Genomic DNA, 21,841 nt, shown 5'->3' with positions numbered 1-21,841 from the left:
TTCCTAGATTTCAAGAATTTCTAATTCAATGGCCTTCCAATGTCTAATTTCTTGCCTTACTTTGGGTAGTTGTAAAATAGTTAAGAGAGTCATACTCCAAGCTTCTGAACTATAGTAGCTTACAAGAGAAATAGTTTGACCTTGCTTGTGGACAGAGGTTTTTCCTTCTGAGCTCAAAGCTGGCTTATAAGTTGCCAACATTTAAAACAGTAAAAGTTTACTTACCATTTGGATTATGTGCCAGAAATAAAAGGGGGCAACAGAAAATGTTCAAAGGCATAGGATTGAGTGACAGAGCAAGAAGTCCTTCTTCAGACAATGAATTAAGGCAGTAACATGAGTGGCATATCCCCACCTCAGCCATCATTTAATAATTTATCTGCTTCTGAGGTGGAGCTATAAGACTAGCAGAGAATGATGATATACTGCCATTTATAAAAGGCAAGACTTCCACTGTAGATTGGCCTAGGGTAAAATCTGAGGGACACCAGAATCGGGGGTCAAGAGATGAAAACTGAGACACACATGAAAATGTCCTTCTACACAGCTGAATTTTTTAAACCAATTCATAGATGAGAAAAATTAAACATTTGTACCAAAGCACTACTGAATGTTCATTTTGATTATTATTGTATATAACATCATATTTGTTTCATGGTAAACTAGGCAGTTCTACATCTTTTATGAGAGATGAGCAGAGCTAAACAAATTTTTTTTATAAAATCCCAGCATATGAAACCCCTCAAGAACTATTAATAGTCGGGTTTGGTTTGGGGTTTTCGTTTTGTCATTGTTTTTCAGTTGAATTTGCCCCAGTTTAACAATGCCATCAAAATTCTGGTATCCAGAATGGGTAGCCAAGGCAAATACCTCACCCAGCAAAATGTTGTCCTAAATGATTTAGTCTTAAGTGGGTTCCTCATTATAGACACATAAACTGAAGACATGAAACTTTAATACCAGGGAACAATGAGGAAGCAAGGATATATAAGGGTTTCTTAGGAGAACAATTCTCTCTTCTGCCACAGAATAAATTTAATCGATTTGTATATCACAATTCCACAATCTGTCAGCTAATTACATAGAGTACGCATTCTCCCTTATAAGAAACATTAAAAAGTAGATAAAAATAAATGAGCAAATCCAAATTTAAGCTCACAGAACATACCTTTAGTCAGGACTCTAGTTGTGAATGATTGAAAGCTAATTCAAACTCAATCAGAGAGAGAGAAAAATATATTGGCTCTTGTAATCAAAATACAGGAATTGCTGTCTAGAGCTAACTGCAAGGCCAATCAGAACTAGTGACTGGACTCCATCAGAACCCTCTCTGCAGTCCTTATTTTTGCTTCTTTATGTGGGTTGCCTTAATTTCCTCCAACCTTTCTCACAGAGTAGAAATGGCCACAGTATTAGTCAGTCTGATAAAGACATACCTGGGACAGGGCAATTAACAAAAGAAAGAGGTTTAATGGACTTATGGTTCCACATGACTGGGGAGGCCTCACAATTACGGCAGAAGGCAAGGAGGAGCAAGTCACATCTTACATAGATGGCAGCAGGCAAAGAGAGAGCTGGTGCAGGGAAACTCCCCCTTATAAAACCATCAGATATCATGAGACTTATTCACTACCATGAGAACAGCATGGGAAAGACCTCCCCCGATGACTCAATTATCTCCTACCAGGTTCCTCCCACAACACATGGTAATTCCAAATGAGATTTAGGTGGGGATACAGACAAACCATATCAGCCACCAACTCCAGATTCATATATTCTCTACCAGAGAAGGACTGAAACACATGCTACATGGTGCCAAGTTTAAAGATACTAGGGAAAATATTTGATTTGCCTTCCTTCAGGTAGGTACCCAAACCTGAATCAAACAGCTGTGTCCATAGCTACAGGGTCTGAAAATGGGGCAGCACACACTCTAACCATATTGTTAACTGGAATATTTCCCAGAAGGGGAGTGAAAAAGCTATCCCGTCCACTATAGGTTATGATGTGTAATATGCATAATATGTATGGGTAAATAATAACCCATATAGATTAAAAATGTTTAATGTTAAATCATAAAAAACTGAAACCCAGAATTGAAAACAGGCAATTCTGTCTGAATGGTAAGCAGCTTATTCTGTGTGAATGTGTGTGTGTGTGTGATGGATAAATAAGAGCCTGAGAGAGGCAAAGAGAGAGAGAAAAGCATGCAATAATAGATTTGGAGAAAGCCCATATTCAGCACAGCATAATATTATAAATGCTGAGGAATCATAACAGTGAGCTTTACTCACCAAGAGACAGGATCATTAAGCAGAATAATATTCAAGCAGATTCTGCTAGTAAATTGATTAAGTTCCATTATAAGGTGATGAAATATAAGTAGCTGAGGTTTCAGCTCTTCTTTTGCAGAAATAAGCACAGTTGAAGGTTAAAATACTTTAACATGAATCCAGTTATTTGTAGATGTTTTAATTTGTTTCTTTTATTGTTCAAGTACATATATTGAATGGCAGACTATTATTTAGAGCAGTGGTCCCCAATCTTTTTGGCACCAGGAACTGGTTTTGTGGAATACAATTTTTTCCACAAACTGGAGAGGGGAGATGGTTTGGAGACAATTCAAGCACATTACATTTATTGTGCACTTTACTTCTCTTATTATTACATTGTAATATATAATGAAATTATTATACAACTCACTGTGATGTAGAATAAATGTGAGCCCTGAGCTTGTTTTCCTGCAACTATACAGTCCCATCTGGGAGTGATGGGAGACAATGACAGATCATCACGCATTAGATTCTCATAAGGAGCATGTAACCTAGATCCCTCACTTACACAGTTGAAAACAGGGTTGCCCTGCTATGAGAACCTAATGCCACTGCTGATCTGACAAGAGAGGGAGTTCAGGCACTAATGCGAGCAATGGGGAGTGGCTATAAATACATATGAAACTTTGCTTGCCCACCTGCTGCTTATCTCCTGCTGTGCAGTCTGGTTGCTAGCAGGCCACAGACCAGTACTGATCCTTGGCCAGGGGGTTGAAGACTCCTAATGTAGAGGGCACTGTAGATTGTAATTTTGGAGTTGTTTTATAGATTGTAGAAGAAACAGATGTTACATTTTGTTATCTGAAATTAAAAAATATTACCTCTCTGTTTCATACTATTGCTGCCTCTTGACACCCCTACCCAAGTACAAGGAATTAAAATACAGTTTTCTGCCAGGTTTAATTATTATCTAATTTGCCTCAGTATGCAAACCACTGTAACAGGTGCTGTCCATAGTTTCAGCACTGATAATTTACAAACTAACCAGAGAGATAGAACAAATATGATATTCTCTTTCATTTCCATTCCTATTGCCACGCCTGGAAATAGGGACTTGAGATCTGTAAGCATATTGTTTTAAAGTGAATTAATGAGAGTAGATGAGATACCAAGGGATATTCAGAAGAGTAGCAGAAGAGCAAAAAACAGAAACATAAAAAAATTATTTCACCTACAGAGACAAGGATGGAACATTCAGAGGTGGAAGAGAATCTACTGAGAGGTGTGCAGCAAAAACAGACAGTTTCTCTAGCCAAGTGTGGGGAATTATGTAAAATGCTACAGAGAAGACTAATAAGATAAGGAGTAAATTGCGTCCATTGGATTTAGCAACCAAGAGGTTTTTGGCTTTGAAAGTGGAGGAGAGCACTGGTGGAAGAGTAAAAGGAGATGAAACTGAAGATTGATTTCAAAGAACTGAACAAAACTGAAGCTGTTAATGTACACTATGCTTTCCCCAAAATCTTGGCTGTGAATGCAAGGGAAATAAAAGAGTAGATGTGAGAAGAGGGTGTAAATATGAGTGGGATGCATCTTAAAACATAGAAGAAGATGTAGAAAAAGAGAAGAGAGTAAGCAGAAGTGCTAATGACTCTGAGAAGGTAGGAGAGATGGCATAGAAAGTGCAGGGAAGTAACTGAGGCTTCATATGCAGAAGACAAGTCCCTTTCCAAGAGAAGGAAGGGAAAAATATAGGAATGAAGACAGATGCATGCATTTGTATTTGTCAGGAAGTTAAGGAAATTTAGAGATAAGCATCTCAAATTTTAGGGAATAAAGAGTAAGGTTACCTGATAAGCTAATGAGAGAGGGGTGGAATTAAGTGCTCAAGTGGTGTTACTATGTTACATGTCTATGGGGGACAATAAGAATCTGTTCATCTGCTTGCCTGTCTGCTTGTCTTTCTAGCCATCTCTTACTGCCCTGAGTGCCCAGCTGACATTGCTTAGGAACAGAAGATTGAAACTACTAGTTAGTGATGATTGAAGTGGGGCTCAAACAGTAGAGACTCTAGGTTCAACGTGGAAGGGAATGAATGATAATGAAAAAAGGAAGTGAGAAGAAATCGGAGGCTTTATTAATGTTGAACCATTAGACAGGAAGTAGAGTTTAGGCATTAAAGTTATGAGAAATACCTAAATTCAGAATAATGTCAAGGTTTAAGGTGTTGCTGTTTATAAGAGTGGTTGAGCTTCAGCAAAGGGAAAAAAAGTCAAAATCCCAGCTGGATTAAGAAGCATTGATGCTAATGTCACAGATGAGTCTGCCATATGGATACCATGGTCACCCAAGACAGTCAAGAGGAGAATGTAAAAATCTCTGTAAGGCAGATGTCAAAGTCCTCAGGGATTCATGGGAGGGATGAGATATTGACAGATGACAATGACAAAAAAGATTAGAGAGAGGTGTTGCTTAAGGAAATGAGTCCTTCAAGGAAGAGAAGTTTTTTTTTGCACAAAGGAGAAAGAGTAGTAAGCTGGAAATGACACCGAAAAGTGGTGGGTGCTGGAAGAATATTGATACAACCTCTGGGATCTGTAGGACAATGAGAGAGTTCTGAGAGGGCCCAATGGTCGGGGATGAACTGGTTCCAATCAAGGCAAGGAGATGGAAAGAGTAAAGAATTCAAAAATAAAATAATTCTCCTCCTCCTCCTCCTTGTTCTTCTCCTCTTCTTCCTCTTTCTTTTGTATTTTTTAATAGTTTTTGTAATGTTGTGAGGATACCTGAAGCAATAAAGTAAAGGGCTGAAAGGAAAATCAGTACAGATATACACTCACATAATTGGAGGTTGGTAAAATGGAATTTCTTCATGGACATTTTGCTTAACATCTCTACAAGCTGTAATTTTCCCTTACTTGGTGATAACATAAAATTTAAGCTTTTTCTATTAACCAAACACTGTATTGGGATCCTTTCACTATGTTTTATATTTTACAGAATTTCTAAATGTATGCATGGTCTTTGATGTAACAGCCCAGATTATTTATCTTTATAAATAATCTCACCACACTTAACAGAGTTTTCTGCATGTAATTGGTACTCAATAATACAATATCTCCTTACCAATTTTAGTCAAAAATACACATATGTAAATGATTTTAGAATATATTCAAAGTTATTTAATAACGAGTATCAGTCTGTATAAAATAAGCCATATGGCACAGAGAACCAATGAGCATTCTCCCCTTCTTCCTTAGAAATGAATATTCCATTTAAATTGGACACCTGATCACTCAGAATAGACGCTACTTTTCCCAACCATATCATCATGTGACTAAGTTCTGCTCAATAGAATGCAAACAAAAGTTTCATTTTAGAGTTCTAAAAAGTTTCCTAAAAGGGAGGTGGAACATCCCTCTTTCTACTTCCTGGAATGTGGATGTGATGACTGAAGCTCAAGCAGGTTTTATCATCAATGAGGTAACACATGTAAACTGTGTGAGAGGCCACAAAGTAGAAGTAATATTGTAGAACTGGCATGCTACCCTCTCTGTGCACCTCCAGACTTTTCTTACATGAAAAAATAAAACTGCATATTGTTAAGCCGCTTTTAATTTATTTGAGTTTTCTGTTGCTTGCAACCGAATGCAATCTCAATTGATATCATGGATATCTTTGGAATAAGGCAGTTTAAGTGTAGCATTTAAAAAAAAATCTTTAGGCTAATATGTACAAATTTTCATCAAGATTGCAATGTAATTTTTTTTCTTTTGTAAAGTTGACATAAAATTATTTTCCTCTTCCTGATATGAAAAGTTCTGAGTGACTTTTTGTTTCTTTAACTTTCACCCTTTTGTTTGAAGCAAAAGTAAAATGTCCTATTACAAATTATTTGCAGTAAAGTTATCATTATGGAATCAATGGCAAAATCTTATTCAAATTTAAGCTCTGGAAAGGTAATCAAAAGAAGAAAGCAATAGAATAATGAAACGTGATTTCTTTAATAAAAGAAAAGAAAAACATGTGAGTATTTTGCCCACAATGATCCAACTTACTCCTCTGATGTTGAATTTATTTTTTAAGTATTTAATTTGCCAATTCATTCTCAGTTTTACAAAACTTTCATACATTTTCGTTTAGCACTTGCACAACTTTTTATTTTCTCAAGCACGTTGAAGGAGGTAATTTGTTAATAATCTTAATATGCCTATGAATTAATATTTTCCTCTTTACTTCTGAAACTCTGTAGAAGTCACTTTTTAGAGGAACTGGAGAGATCGCTAAGTAGAATTGGGGCTGGGGTCTTGTATGCCTTAGTCATCTATTGTTGCATAACAACTACTCCAAAACTTAACACTTAAAACAGCAATCATTTTATTATTTCTGATGATTTCTGGGTCAGGAATCAGGGCACTGCATGTATAATCCATCTCTGCTTCATATGGTGTCTAATGGGACTGTACATTCAAGATGGCTTCTTCACTGGAACCTCTGCTTGAGTAGCTAGCTATTCAACCGGGGTTAGATGTTGGGCCTATCCACTGAGTTTGCCAGTTCTCTTACATGTGGTCTTATCGAGGTAGTTGATTTTTTTATGTGACAGATTAGCACCCAAAGAACACAAGGGCAGAAGCTGCCAGGTGTCTTCAAAACTTACACCTAAAACTGGCAGTGTATCACTTCTGCCACATCCGTTTGGTTTTAGTAACAAAAGGCCCAGTCCAGATGTAAGAGGTGGGGATATACTAGTGTGTGGATATAAGGAGCTGTGTTTCATTAGGCGCCAGTGCTGGAGTTGCCAGGTAAAATATAAGACATTCAGTTAAATTTGAATTTCAGATAACAATGAATTATGTTTTAGTATAAGTACGCTCTATGTAATATGCAGGATATATTTATACTAAAATATTATTTCTTATTAATCTGAAATTCAAATTTAACCTGGAATCCTGAGTTTTTATTTGTTAAATCTCACAACCCTAGGATTTCCCAATGTAACAGATTGCTAATGAATATAGACTGATATTCCCTTTAGACTTTCCAGAAGCACATTAGCAATGTGTATCTTAGTAAACCACTCACCAGCTCTAACTGCATCTTTTAATTCGTATATTTACATTCTTAGCTATATCTCTGAGTTCAGTGAAAGTGATGATTGCAGTCAAATGAATTAATAAAGTGGATCTGAGCTGCTGGGAAAAGAGGCATTGCATTTTTCTATAAAGAAACTAGAAATAAGACATCTAAAAGTAGCTTCCGTACCTGAATTCTTCTGAGAAAATACCTTAAGTCCACATGCTATTTTTCTAACATCTTCGGTATGAGTATTAGGTAGCATTGCAAGACATGATCTTTTGTTGTTGCTCTTTCATTTAAGCTGAATAATATTATGTAGGAAAGTAGCAGCATGTTCAAGATAAGAGACTTTACAGGATCCCTTTATACATTTTAATGATCAATTTTATTTCTGTTACTCAAAAATACCTTCTAATTTTGATCATTAAAAAATTATACTTCTAATCAGTTCTGACTTAGAAATCCTTCCTTTAAATGTTTCCAAAAGAGAATAATTAATCTGTCAGTCATTTGATCTAATCAACCCTAGTTAAATTACCATAGTCATTAGAAATCCACTGTCCTCTGCCAAGAACTCTTGTTCCATGTGATGTCACAAGGGCAGGTACCTTCAAAATTATGTGAGAGGTTGCATATAATTTTCTTGCATAAATATAATCAATTATCTAGAAAATTTTTATTTAAAATATAATTATTATCCATTGGGTTGACACTTATTTATCTAATATTTCTCAATCCTTTATTAAACTTGACTCAAATTTTATAGTCACATTTTCAAAGCAAAGACACAGTGTTAGGCAAAAAGAATAAAGGAGGAGCTTGAGGCAACCCAAAGTCTTTTCCAGGCCAATACTATCCTCCCTAAATATTCCATTCTTCTCATATCTTCTGTCATTCCTGTTACAAGTTCAACAGTCTTTTTGATATTCAAGAATACCTAACATTGGCTATAGGACCTATGCACAGAGAATAACCCACTGTCCAGAGTGTGTATTAGAATCTTCCTAATAAACCTGGAGATTCCCCATCCCTCAGAGGATTTGAGGGTAAGAAGAGACTGCTATATAGTACTTTATTCTGAAGGAATTTTGTTTGAAGTCTTTCTCAGCTTGTTAAAGATGTGCTCTCCCAAAGTAATAATATTAATGAAATAGTTGAGGTGGCAATGATATAAAAGTTTATAAAACATTTGATAGCAATGGGTTTTTAGAGATTATACAATCCATGTGCGTAATTGTACAAAGAAAAATACAACACAAAGAAATTCAGTGACTTGTCCAAAATTATGACAACATTGAGACTAGTATGCAAGGCTTCTTAACTTCAACCAAATGTTACTTTCACTGAACTGTGTCCTAGTATCACTAATAGTATATTACCTAAACACTGTGTTACCTAGTCCTTTAACACTAATACATTACTTAAACACTAAAAGTAACGGCTTCTACAAATCCATTTGGTTTAATGTTTTGTGCCTTCAAGAAAAACATCTGAGAAACACTCCTGAAACACTTGTGTCAATAATTTTCCATTCATTTAAGGTATTTGGACACATGGCAGAAGTTTGAAGTTTGTGGCTACAGGTAAAACTTGTAACCAAGGTTCCTTTTAACAATATGTGCATACAATTACCTGTTTACACAATGATATTTCATTATAAAAATGTGCTGATTTTTATTGAACCAGTCTCTTCTTAATGATCAAGTAGGGTTTTCCAATCTTTTGCTATGAAATACATTGTTTACCATATGTGAAAGTATAACAATACATACATTTCCAGAGAGGGTTCTTACTCAAATTAATTAATTTCCCCTCTTGATTTGTTTTTGTGATATTATAAGCAATAAATAACCATGAGTTGTGAATATATATATATATATTTTTGAACTCCTGACCTCAAGTGATCCGCCTGCCTCAGCCTCCCAAAGTGCTGGTATTACAGGCACAAGCCACAAGCACTGGGCCTGATTATGATTATTATGATGATGTTTAAGTGCTAATTTATCTACTTGAAATGTGAAATATCTTTTTTTAATTTTTTCTCCCTAGATAGATGACTATTATTTTAACTCATTTCTCATTTGAATTACCATTTTCATTTGGTTCCAACTGTTCAATTGGTGCAACCAGTTTTAAATAAAAAGAGAACCATGAATTTTCAGAGCCCATGAGATATGGAAAAGTGGCCATCAATGACTGTACAAGGACACACATTAGTTTCAGAACTAATTTCAGATAGAAGCTCATTTAGTTCCCAGCCCAAATTAAGTGACTTTTATGTGACATAGCAGTTAAAAATCAATTTATGAGCTTTCTGGAATACTACTTAGAGCAAATATGCAGACATCCTCTTATTTAAAACCTGGAACACTGACAAACTCCAGCAGACTGAGTCTCATAGGTATTGAAACTGTGGGAATATAAACAGTGGCAGTAGAACTACTTTTCATTTTCTAGATTCTCAATGACTTCACCATGAAAACAGCGCAGCTATGTGCATAATTGAAATTATGGCTAAAATAAAGCGTTGGGTTAACTGAGATTTCAGTAAACTTTTATTCCTGCTTCTTCAATTAAACACCCACTTTAATTTTTATTAATCCATATCTGCCAAATATTGTACAGAATTAGGAACATAATAAAAGAGGGTAAGTAAGTATATGGAGCTTGTTTGGGAATTTTAAATTATTTAATCATAAAATATGATTTTTTGAGAAACTGGATTTCAACATTAGTTATCTCAAAGAATGATTTCATTCATTAAATAGAAATGTAATCATTTTGAAAGAAAAAGAATCTGGTTTCTTCATATCCTTTTTGAATTGTATGACTTTTACTTGACTGAAGGAAGGTAATATCATTAGGCATATTTCTGAACTGCATTCCAGTTCAAATAGCACACTCTCAAATTCTGTTTTATTAAGAATATTTCATAGAACATAATCCTAAACATATGCTTATGTTTAAAAAATATGTAGTTAAACATATTGGAGAAGCTTGGAAATTCTCAGTATACATTAGCATCTGAGGCTCTGAGAAGTCCTTAAGGAATGAAAATAGTTGAAGAGGGTTAAGTTAGTTGATCCCCTAAGGCACTGGTTCTCAAACTTTAGTGAATACTATAATCATCTGACGATCTTGTTAAAACTGATAACTGAGACCCACATACAGGCTTTCTGATTCATTATGTCAGGATGGAGCCTAAGAAATTGAATTTCTAATAGTTTTCCAGGTGATGCTTATGCTGCTGGTATAGGGATATACTTTGAGTACCACTATCTACAGATCACTCCTACACAGTCTCCTATACTCCTAGGAGGCCAGTTGAAATAGACATAATGAGTGGTTAAGGCAGGTTATCCTGGTAGAGTGCAGAAGTGGTAGATCAGGAACAGAAGCTGCCACTCCACTGTGTCATACAGTTGCTTTCTGGAGGATCAGATATAATTACTTTCATCAAACTGGAGGAAGCTCTGTTCTTCTCCATTCATAAATACTAAGTGGCACAATAGAGCTGGGGGCAAGGTTTCCATTACGTCATAGCCATAACCTCAAGGCTTGGGTCTCCGTGCCTGATATCCCAGGGAAGGGGCAAGTTTTCCAACCAATAAATTTTAAGTTGGAAAAGTAGGGTTACAAGTCAAGTTTTTCTTACTTTGTAATTTATCTGTTGACTGACAGCTCCTGATTATATCCTGTGAAGTTATTATTATGTATCAGCTTACTGGGCTTGGGGATGCCCAGACATTTCATCAAAAATTATTATGGGGGCACCCGTTTCCTATCCATTCTTTTTCTCTGGAAAGCCCTGATTAATACAGCTTTTGGTATTGTGAGTGGTTGTAGAGGGACATAATCTTAAGGATGAAGTCTCTGAATTGGTTCTGGGGTTTCTGGAATTGGCTTTCTAAATATAATTAGATTATATTTAAATATGCGAATGACTCTATTTCCAATATTGAAAAGAGCACTCATAGTTCATGATGTGGTCTGGAAATATAGACATGCAAAATATCACCATTTGATATTCATAATCAACTGCTTATAAAAATCAAGTATCTGGATGACTGTATATAATATTATTGAACATTGTTGGCAAATTAACAAATACAAGATTGACTAGTTGCTTCTTGTATTGTAAATAGGGAATATATCCTCTTTGTGGGGTCTTTAAGGATTATTTCAACACAATTGGAGAAATTATATTCAGAAAGTGATTATTATACACACAGGTCCTAGAGGCAGGAGGCACAGCATGCCATGCCGGAGGCCACATGGGAGGAAATCTCAAGGAGTGAGCTCAATCAAGTAGATGAGGGCCTGAAAGAGAGAGAGAAGTGGGGGAGGGAGATTGGACCCATGGGCAAATGCTTTTATTGGAGAACGGGGTGAAGTACACAAGCAAAAACCATGAGGAGATTTTATTGGTGTGTTTGAATGTCACTAGGTCAGTAAAGGGAAGCCAAGAAGGGCAACTTGTGGCAGAGACCAGACTTATCCACACCGATGTACCTGGTTGCCTGGGCAACGTGTTTACAGATTATTTGTGGGGATGTTGAAGTATCAGGAAAATATAAAGTTTAAAAAATGTATAATATACTCCTAATGTCACTAGACAAAGTGCAAAAAGAAAAGGGTAAGCTTAGGGATTTGAATTCCCAGCTCAAGAGCCTTACAAATGACCTGTAAGCTTCTACATATGCCCTGAAGGAGACACTTATCTCCAGTAGTTGCAGGGCTGAGATTGCTGAACATCAAACCCCAGATCCCCACATTGGTTCCCTGACCTGTGGAGTGAGAGCTATTATGGTGGGAAAAGGCAAATCCAATCCACTGGAACTACCTGTACCTAGGAAAATAATAAATCGAAAGCAATACCACATTCCTCAAGTGATTGTAGGATTGTATGTCACTCAGATTGAAAGATGGTGATTTTCACCACATCACAATTCAACTCACCTCTTTGGCCTGTGCAGAAGACAGATGGATCTTGAAGAATAACTCTGGATTATCATAAGCTTAGCCAAGTGGAGACTCAAATTGCAGTGGTTGTGCCAGATCTGGTCTCATTGCTTGAGCAAATTGACATAACCTATGGTACCTTGGAAGTATAATTTTTCCATCTCTGTCTATAAGGACCATTAAAAATAGTTCGCTTTAGGCTGTCAAGACCAGAAATATACCCTCATAGTCTTTCCTTTGAGGTATATCAACTGTCCTATGTCATAATTTAATTTGTGGGATCTTGATTACCTTTACAAACTTCCACAAGTTAGCATGTTAGTCCGTCATATTGATGACATTATGCTGACTGAACCCAGTGGGAGAGAAATAGCAACTACTCTAGACTGGTAAGTATTTGCATGCAAGAGGTGGGAATACATCTGAAAAAAGTTTGGGAGCCTTTTTCCTTAGTTACATTTTTAGGGATGCAGTGGTGTGGGCCATGTCAATATATCCCTTCTAAGGTGACAGTCCTTTCATCTAGCTCCTCTTACAACCAAAAAAGGGACACAATGCTTGTGGGTCTTTGGATTTTGGAGACACCATATTCTCATTTGTGTATGTTATCCAATCTTGTACCAAGTGACCCTAAAATCTACTGGATTTGAGTGGGGCCCAGAACAAGTGAAGGTCCTGCAACAGATCTAGACTTCTGTGCAACCTGATCTACCATTTGGCCATGTAATCTAGTAGAGCCAATGGTGATTCAGGTGTCAGTTCCAGATGAGGATGCTGGGTAGAGAATTTGGCAGGCCACTGTAGATGAATTGCAGAGCAGAGCCCTAGGATTTTAAAGCAAAGTCTTGCTGTCCTCTGTGAATAGTTATTCTCCTTTTGAGAATCAGTTCATGGCCTGCTACAGGGCCTACATAGAGACTGAGCACTTAACCATCGGTCACCAAGTTGCAATGAGATTGAGTGAGCTGAACTACCTATCATGAACTGAATGTTACATGATATGTCAAGCCATAAAGTTGGGCATGCCAAGAACTCCATCATCAAGTGGAAGTGGTATATGCAATATGATTTAGCCTCATCAAGCACTGAAGCCACTAGTAAGTTATATGAATAAGTGACCCAAATCCAAAATTTTATTCCTTCACTATGAAATTAGAATAGCAAAGAGATTAGTCACATGGGGTGGTCCCCAGGGAAGTCACCGATCAATTGAACCAGCAATCCCAGGACCATTTGATAATTTAGATCACAAATTGATGCTATTATTTTTTCCAAAGGCAAATTTTCACCACACAATTTAAGTATTAAATGAGTAACTTTGTTTACTATTGGCATATAAAGTATTTTCTAAATAGAAAATGCACTTGTCTAGACAATTCTGTTGGTCATTCAAGAGGATGTGTTTCACATAACCAATATATCCTATAGAATATGGATTAACTGAGTTGCTTGGACGGTAGTTTGAATCCAAGAGAGGTAAGGTAGTTGTTTTTAAGGCTTCGGGTGTTATTCTTACTCTCCCTTTTCATTTATTATAGGAACAATCCTCCAGTGTTGCTAAGAGTGGTATTAGCAGGTATGATCTCAGCTTCTATTTTTTGAAATAGTACAGGTTGCTTAGAGAGGAAGGTGTAGTGTGCAACCCTTCAGTCTGTCAGGAGGGTGAGCTGTCTGTCAGGAGGGTGAGCTGAGAGGTAAGTGCTAATTTGACTAATTCCTTGCAAGTAAGACTCCTAGAAAGAGTGTTGACTTCTGTATTAAAATTTATAGAACTATACACAAATAATTGTTCATTTCACTGTTGATCATTTAATAGAGGAACAGTTTTACTTCTTCCTGTCTGATTTTTTTTCTTTCCTTTCTTTCTCTTTTTTCTCTCCTTCCTTCCTTTTCTTTTTCTTTCTTTCTTTCCTTCCCTTCCTCCCTCCCTCCCTCCTTCCCTCCCTTCCTTCCTTTTTTCCTTCATCCCTCCCTTCCTTCCTTCTTTCCTTCATCCCTCCCTCCTTCCTTCCTTCCTCCCTCCCTCCCTCCCTCCCTCCCTCCCTCCCTTCCTTCCTTCCTTTCTTCCATTCTTCCTTTCTTTCCTTGCCTTATTAAAATGTCTAGAACCTTTAGTATAATGTTGAATAGAAGTGGTAAAAGTGGACATTCTTGCCTTTCTCCTGATTTTAGAAGGAAACAATTGATCTTTCACCACCAAGTTCAATGTTAGCTTTGCATTTTTTTGTAGAGGCCATACATCAGATTGAGGATGTTCTCTACTAGTCTTATTTTATTGGTGTTGAAATTTGCAATACACTTTTATGTATCTATTAAAATTATTATAGGGTTTTTCTCCTTTTTCTGTTAATTTTGCAAATTATATTATCAGCTTTCAAATAGTAAATCAACCTTGCATTATTAAATAAATGCAACTTGAGTTTTTATCCCCTTTACATACTGTTGGATTTCATATGCTAATATTGCATGAAGTATATATTTATTAAGTAATACTGAGTTTGTCTATATTAATGAAGGATAACTGTTTGAATTTTTAATGTCTTTTTGTAGTTTTATTAAGGTAAACTTTATGTGCAGCAAAATGCACAGATCTTAAGATTATGATTAAATGAGCTTGGTATGCAATCCTTCCCATGTAACCTCTAACTCTGTGAAGACACAGAGCATTTCTATAACCCCATAACATTTTCTTATGCCCCTATACAATCAAACTTTTTTTCTCTTCAACTTTTAAGTTCAGGAGTATACATGCAGAATGTGCAGGTTTGTCACATAGGTAAATATATACCATGGTGGTTTGCTGCACAGATCATCTCATCCCCTAGGTATTAAGCCCAGCATCCATTAGCTATTCTTCTCGATGCTCTCCCTCCCCTGGCCCTCCCCGACATACCCCAATGTGTGTTGTCCCTCCCCCATGTGTCCATGTGTTATCGTTCAGCTCCCACTTCCTAGTGAGAACATGTGGTATTTGGCTTTCTATTCCTGCATTAGTTTACTAAGGATAATGGCTTCCAACTCCATCTGTGTCCCTGCAAAGGGCATGGTCTTGTTCCTCTTACAGCTTCATAGTATTCCGTGGTGTTTATGTGCTACATTTTATTTATCCAGTCTATTATTGATGGGCATTTGGATTGTGAATAGTACCACACTGACCAAATGCGTACATGTATACTTATGATAAAATGATTTATATTCCTTTACACAGATACTCAGTAATGAGATTGCTAGGTCAAATGGTATTTCTGCCTCTAGGTCTCTGAGGAATCGCCACACTGTCTTCCACAATGGTTGAACTAATTTACACTCCCACCAGCAGTGTAAAAGCATTCCTTTTACTCCGCAACCTCTCTAGCAACCTCTCTTTTTATTAACAGCCATTCTGACTGGTGTGAGATGTTATCTCATTGTGGTTTTGATTTACATTCCTCTGATGATCAATGATGTTGAGCTTTTTTTCATATGTTTGTTGGCTGCATGTATGTTTTCTTTTGAGAAGTGTCTGTTCATGTTCTTTGCCTATGTTTTAATTGGGTTGTTTGTCTTTTTCTTGTAAGTTTGTTAAGTTTCTTATAGATTCTGGGTATTAGACCTTTGTCAGATGGATAGATTGCAAAATTTTTCTCCCATTCTATAGGTTGTCTGTTCACTCTGATTATAGTTTCTTTTGCTGTGAAGAAGCTGTTTAGTTTAATTAGATCCCATTTGTTAGTTTTTGCTTTTGTTGCAATTGCTTTTGGCGTTTTTATCATGAAATCTTTGCCAGTGCATATGTCCTGAATGGTATTGCCTAGATTTTCTTCTAGAGTTATTATAACTTTGGGTTTTACATTTAAGTCTCTAGTTTATCTTGAGTTGATTTTTGTACATGGTTTAAGGAAGGAATCCAGTTTCAATTTTCTGCATATGGCTAGCCAGTTCTCCCAGCACCATTTATTAAATGGGGAATATTTTCCCCATTGCTTGTTTTTGTCAGGTTTGTCTAAGATCAGATGGTTTTAGGTGTACAGTCTTATTTTTGAGTTCTCTATTCTCTTCCATTGGTCTATGTGTCTGTTCTTGTACCAGTACCATGCTGTTTTGGTTAATGTAGCCTTGTAGTGTAGTCAGGTAGCATAATGCCTCCAGCTTTGTTCTTATTGCTTAGGATTTTCTTGGCTATTCTGGCTCATTTGGGTTTCATATGAATTTTAAAATAGTTTTTTTCCAGTTCTGTGAAGAATGCTGATGGTAGTTTAATGACAGTAGCATTGAATCTATAAATTCCTTTGGGCAGTATAGCCATTTTCACAATATTGATTCTTCCTATTAATGAGTATGGAATGTTTTTCCATTTGTTTGTATCATCTCTGATTTATTTGAGCAGTGGTTTCTAGTTCTCCTTGAAGAGGTGCTTCACTTCCTTTGTTAGCTGTATTCCTAGGTATTTTATTCTTTTTTTAGCAATTGTGAATGAAAATTCATTCATGATTTGGCTCTCTGCTTGCCTGTTGTTGGTGTATAGGAATGCTGGAGATTTTTGCACATTGGTTTTGTATCCTGAGACTTTGCTGAAGTTGCATGAGCTTAAGAAGCTTTTGGGCTGAGACAATGGGGTTTTCTAAATATAGGATCATGTCATCTGCAAACAAAGACAATTTGACTTCCTCTCTTCCTATTTGAATGCCCTTTGCTTTTTTCTCTTGCCTGATTGACCTGGCCAGAACTTCCAATACTATGTTGAATAGGAGTGGTGTAAAAGGGCGTCCTTGTCTTGTGTGAGTTTTCAAGGGAAATGCATCCAGCTTTTGCCCATTCAGTAAGATACTGGCTGTGGGTTTTTCATATATGACTCACTATTTTGAGGTATGTTCCTTCAATACCTAGTTTATTCAGAGTTTTTAACATGAAGGGATGTTGAATTGTATTGAAGGCCTTTTCTACATCTATTGAGATAATCATGTGGTTTTTGGTTTTAGTTCTATTTATATGATGAATCACATTTATTGAATTGGGTATGTTGAACCAACCTTGCATCCTGGGGATGAAGCCAACTTAATCATGGTGGATAGGATGTGTGATGTGCTGCTGGATTCAGTTTGCCAGTATTTTATTGAGGATTTTTGAATCCATCTTTATCAAGAATATTGGCCTGAAGCTTTCTTTTTTTGTAGTATCTCTGCCAGGTTTTGGTATCAGGGTGATGCTGACCTCATAAAATGAGTTAGGGAGGAGGCCCTCCTTTTCATTTTTTTGGAATATTTTCAGTAGAAATATTACCAGCTCTTCTTTGCAGCTCTGGTAGAATTCATCTGTGAATCCATCTGGTCCTAAGCTTTTTTTGGTTGGTAGGCTATTTATTGCTGCCTCAATTTCAGAACTCCTTATTGGTCTATTCAGGGATTCAGTTTCTTCCTGGTTCAGTCTTGGAAGGTTGTATGTGTCTAGAATTTTATCCAGCTCTTTTAGATTTTCTAGTTTACTTGCACGGAAGTGTTTACAGTATTCTCTGATGGCTGTTTGCATTTCTGTGGTGTCAGTGATGATATCCCCCTTATCATTTCTGATTGTGTTTATTTGATTCTTCTCTCTTTTCTTCTTTATTAGTCTAGCTAGTGGTCTATCTGTTTTATTTATTTATTTTTTTCACAAAAACAGCTCCTGGATTTGTTAACTATTGAAGGGTATTTCATGTCTCTGTCTTCTTCAGTTCTGCTCTGATCTTGGCTATTTCTTGTCTTCTGCTAGCATTGGGGTTTGTTTGCTCTTGATTCTCTAGCTCTTTTAGTCGTGATGTCAGATTGTTAACTTGTCAATGTCTACTCTCTATATGCAAACATTAATTGTGTTATTAATATTTGTTTTACCTTTTGAAAATCTTTGTATAAGTGGAATTTTTTATAAGATTTTTTTTTCTGATTTGTCCATGTTGTTGCATACATAAGTATTTATTTTTATTGCTGAGTAATAGTTTTGTCAGTGAGCATGTATATCACAATGATGTTTAAATCTATTTACTGATAGAAATTTGTGCTACTTCCAGTGTGTCACTATTAAAAAAAAGGTGACATAAACATCTTGGTATAAGTCTTCTGTGGATGAATTGATTCATTTATTTGAGTAAATACCCATAGTAAAATCATAGTGTATATTCAGCTTCATAAAGAAATATGAAGTGGAAATAATGCAGATGAAGGCCATAGGATAAAATTTAAAATTGTAATAAAAGTTCCCTTATCACTTGACAGAGCTGTGCTGGAAAGGAGGGATTAGTATAATATGGTCCATTAACTGAATCTGATACTCTACCTATTGTTCTGTGTTGTTTGAAGTAAGAATGTCTTTTTCTTTACCTATTAAAATGCAAAATTTGGGAGGCCGAGACAGGCGGATCACGAGGTCAGGAGATTTAGACCATCCTGGCTAACATGGTGAAACCCCATCTCTACTAAAAAATACAAAAAGCTAGCCGGGCGAGGTGGCAGGCACCTGTAGTCCCAGCTACTCAGGAGGCTGAGGCAGGAGAATGGCGTAAACCCGGGAGGCGGAGCTTGCAGTGAGCTGAGATCTGGCCACTGCACTCCAGCCCAGGTGACAAAGTGAGACTCCGTCTAAAAAAAAAAAAAAAATTGCAAAATTTAAAAACACTCTTTGCCTTTTGTCAAAAACACTTTCTCAATTTTGGCTTTCGGGTCCTAAGGCCTTAAATATTTACCAGTTGGTTTTTAGAGAAAAACTTGCTGACCACTGGGTCTAGTTTTAATAGTAGATACAACTGAGGACTTAAAGAATATTCTAAGAATAATAATAGAGATTGGTTGAGGAAAAAAATATGATTTTGAACCAAAATATTATGAATAAAATATTGATTCAGAGGTGATACATGAAAAAATTGTATCCAAAAATTATATTGAAAAACCTAATAGATTCAAACATTCCCAAAGACAAACCAGATTGCCTGCTATGACCAAATATGCCAGAATTATTAATTACTATAGAAATTAAATGTTATATAAAATGAAAAGAAAAAATTATAGGAAAAAGGAGAGTGAAATAGAAAAACCACACAAAATTAAAACTACCATATCCAGGGCAATACTGCAAGGAAAAAAAAGGAGGATTTAAACAAAAGATAATGATGATAATGGTAATGATGATGATGGTCATGAGGAGGGGGAGGACAAGGAGGATGATTCATTGGAAGAACAAGGAAGAACAGAAATAATCAAAATTCAAAGTGCAAAACCACCAAGCCAAAAGAATAGCACAGTCTTCAAGTTGTGGTCATGTCAGGGGACAATTTCAACTCTACTATATCTGTACATGAACACACTCAGTATTTTATTTTATTTTCATTTATTTAGTTATTTATTTTTTAATTATCCTTTATGTTCTAGGGTACATATGCACAACGTGCAGGTTTGTTACATATGTATACATGTGCCATGTTGGTGTTCTGCACCCATTAACTCGTCATTTACATTAGGTATATCTCCTAATGCTATCCCTCCCCGCTCTCCCCACCTGACAACAGGCCCCAGTGTGTGATGTTCCCCTTCCTGTGTCCAAGTGATCTCATTGTTCAATTCCCATCTATGAGTGAGAACATGAGGTGTATGGTTTTCTGTTCTTGTGATAGTTTGCTGAGAATGATGGTTTCCATCTGCATCCATGTGCCTACACAGGACACAACCTCATCCTTTTTTGTGGCTGCATAGTATTCCATGGTGTATATGTGCCACATTTTTTTAAATTAATTAATTCGTTTTTTAATTAATTAATTAATTTTTTATTATACTTTAAGTTCTATGGTACATGTGCACAACGTGCAGGTTTGTTACATATGTATACATGTGCCATGTTAGTGTGCTGCACCCATCAACTCGTCAGCACCCATCAACTCATCATTTACATCAGTTATAACTCCCAGTGCCATCCTTCCCCCCTCCCCCCTCTCTATAGTAGGCCCCGGTGTGTGATGTTCCCCTTCCCATGTCCAAGTGATCTCATTGTTCAATTCCCACCTATGAGTGAGAACATGCAGTGTTTGGTTTTCTGTTCTTGCGATAGTTTCCTGAGAATGATGGTTTCCAGCTGCATCCATGTCCCTAGAAAGGACACGAACTCATCCTTTTTTACGGCTGCATAGTATTCCGTGGTGTATATGATGTGTCACATTTTCTTAATCCAGTCTGTCACTGATGGACATTTGGGTTGATTCCAAGTCTTTGCTATTGTGAATAGTGCCACAATAAACATACGTGTGCATGTGTTTTTATAGCAGCAAGATTTATAATCATTTGGGTATATCCCCAGTAACGGGATGGCTGGGTCAAATGGTATTTCTAGTTCTAGATCCTTGAGGAATCACCACACTGTCTTCCACAATGGTTGAACTAGTTTACAGTCCCACCAACAGTGTAAAAGCGTTCCTATTTCTCCACATTCTCTCCATCACCTGTTGTTTCCTGACTTTTTAATGATTGCCATTCTAACTGGTTTGAGATGGTATCTCATTGTGGTTTTGATTTGCATTTCTCTGATGGCTAATGAGGCTGAGCCTTTTTTCATGTGTCTGCTGGCTGTATAAATGTCTTCTTTTGAGAAGTGTCTGTTCATATCCTTTGCCCACTTTTTGATGGAGTTGTTTGTTTTTTCCTTGTAAACTTGTTTGAGTTTTTTGTAGCTTCTGGATATTAGCCTTTTGTCAGATGAGTAGGTTGCAAAATTTTTCTCACATTCTGTAGGTTGCCTGTTCACTCTGATGGTGGTTTCTTTTGCTGTGCAGAAGTTGTTTAGTTTAATTAGATCCCATTTATCAATTTTGGCTTTTGTTGCCATTGCTTTTGGTGTTTTAGACATGAAGTCCTTGCCCATACCTATGTCCTGAATGGTATTACCTAGGTTTTCTTCTAGGGTTTTTATGGCTTTAGGTCTAACATTTAAGTCTCTAATCGCTCTTGAATTAATTTTTGTATAAGGAGTAAGGAAGGGATCCAATTTCAGCTTTCTACTTATGGCTAGCCAGTTTTCCCAGCACCATTTATTAAATAGGGAATCCTTTCCCCATTTCTTGTTTTTGTCAGTTTTGTCAAGATCAGATGGTTGTAGATGTGTGGTTTTATTTCTGAGGGCTCTGTTCTGTTCCATTGGTCTATATCTCTGTTTTGGTACCGGTACCATGCTGTTTTGGTTACTGTAGCCTTGTAGTATAGTTTGAAGTCAGGTAGCATGATCCCTCCAGCTTCGTTCTTTCTCCTTAGGATTGTCTTGGCAATGCGGGGTCTTTTTCGGTTCCATATGGACTTTGAAGCAGTTTTTTCCAATTCTGTGAAGAAAGTCATTGGTAGCTTAATGGGGATGGCACTGAATCTATAAATTACCTTGGGCAGTATGGCCATTTTCACGATATTGATTCTTCCTATCCATGAGCATGGAATGTTCTTCCATTTGTTTGTGTCCTCTTTTATTTCATTGAGCAGTGGTTTATAGTTCTCCAAATGAAGGCAGAAATAAAGATGTTCTTTGAAACCAACGAGAACAAAGAT

At 36.6% G+C, this 21,841-nt stretch overlaps 1 long non-coding RNA gene across 1 annotated transcript in view; it reads left to right on the top strand.

Moving 5' to 3' along the window:
* LOC126951350 (uncharacterized) overlaps nucleotides 1–21,841 on the top strand; it is a 40,330-nt gene that overhangs the window by 1,627 nt on the left and 16,862 nt on the right. Inside the window, exon 2 of the long non-coding RNA XR_007724444.1 lies at nucleotides 13,853–13,890. This is a non-coding gene — a long non-coding RNA (uncharacterized LOC126951350). The remainder of the gene's footprint in view (nucleotides 1–13,852; nucleotides 13,891–21,841) is intronic.

The sequence above is a fragment of the Macaca thibetana genome, chromosome 3 (genome assembly GCF_024542745.1).
Source record: "Macaca thibetana thibetana isolate TM-01 chromosome 3, ASM2454274v1, whole genome shotgun sequence".
Lineage (NCBI taxonomy): Eukaryota > Metazoa > Chordata > Mammalia > Primates > Cercopithecidae > Macaca > Macaca thibetana.
Note: the sequence above shows the minus strand (reverse complement) of the source record. Positions and strands in the feature narration are given on the sequence as shown.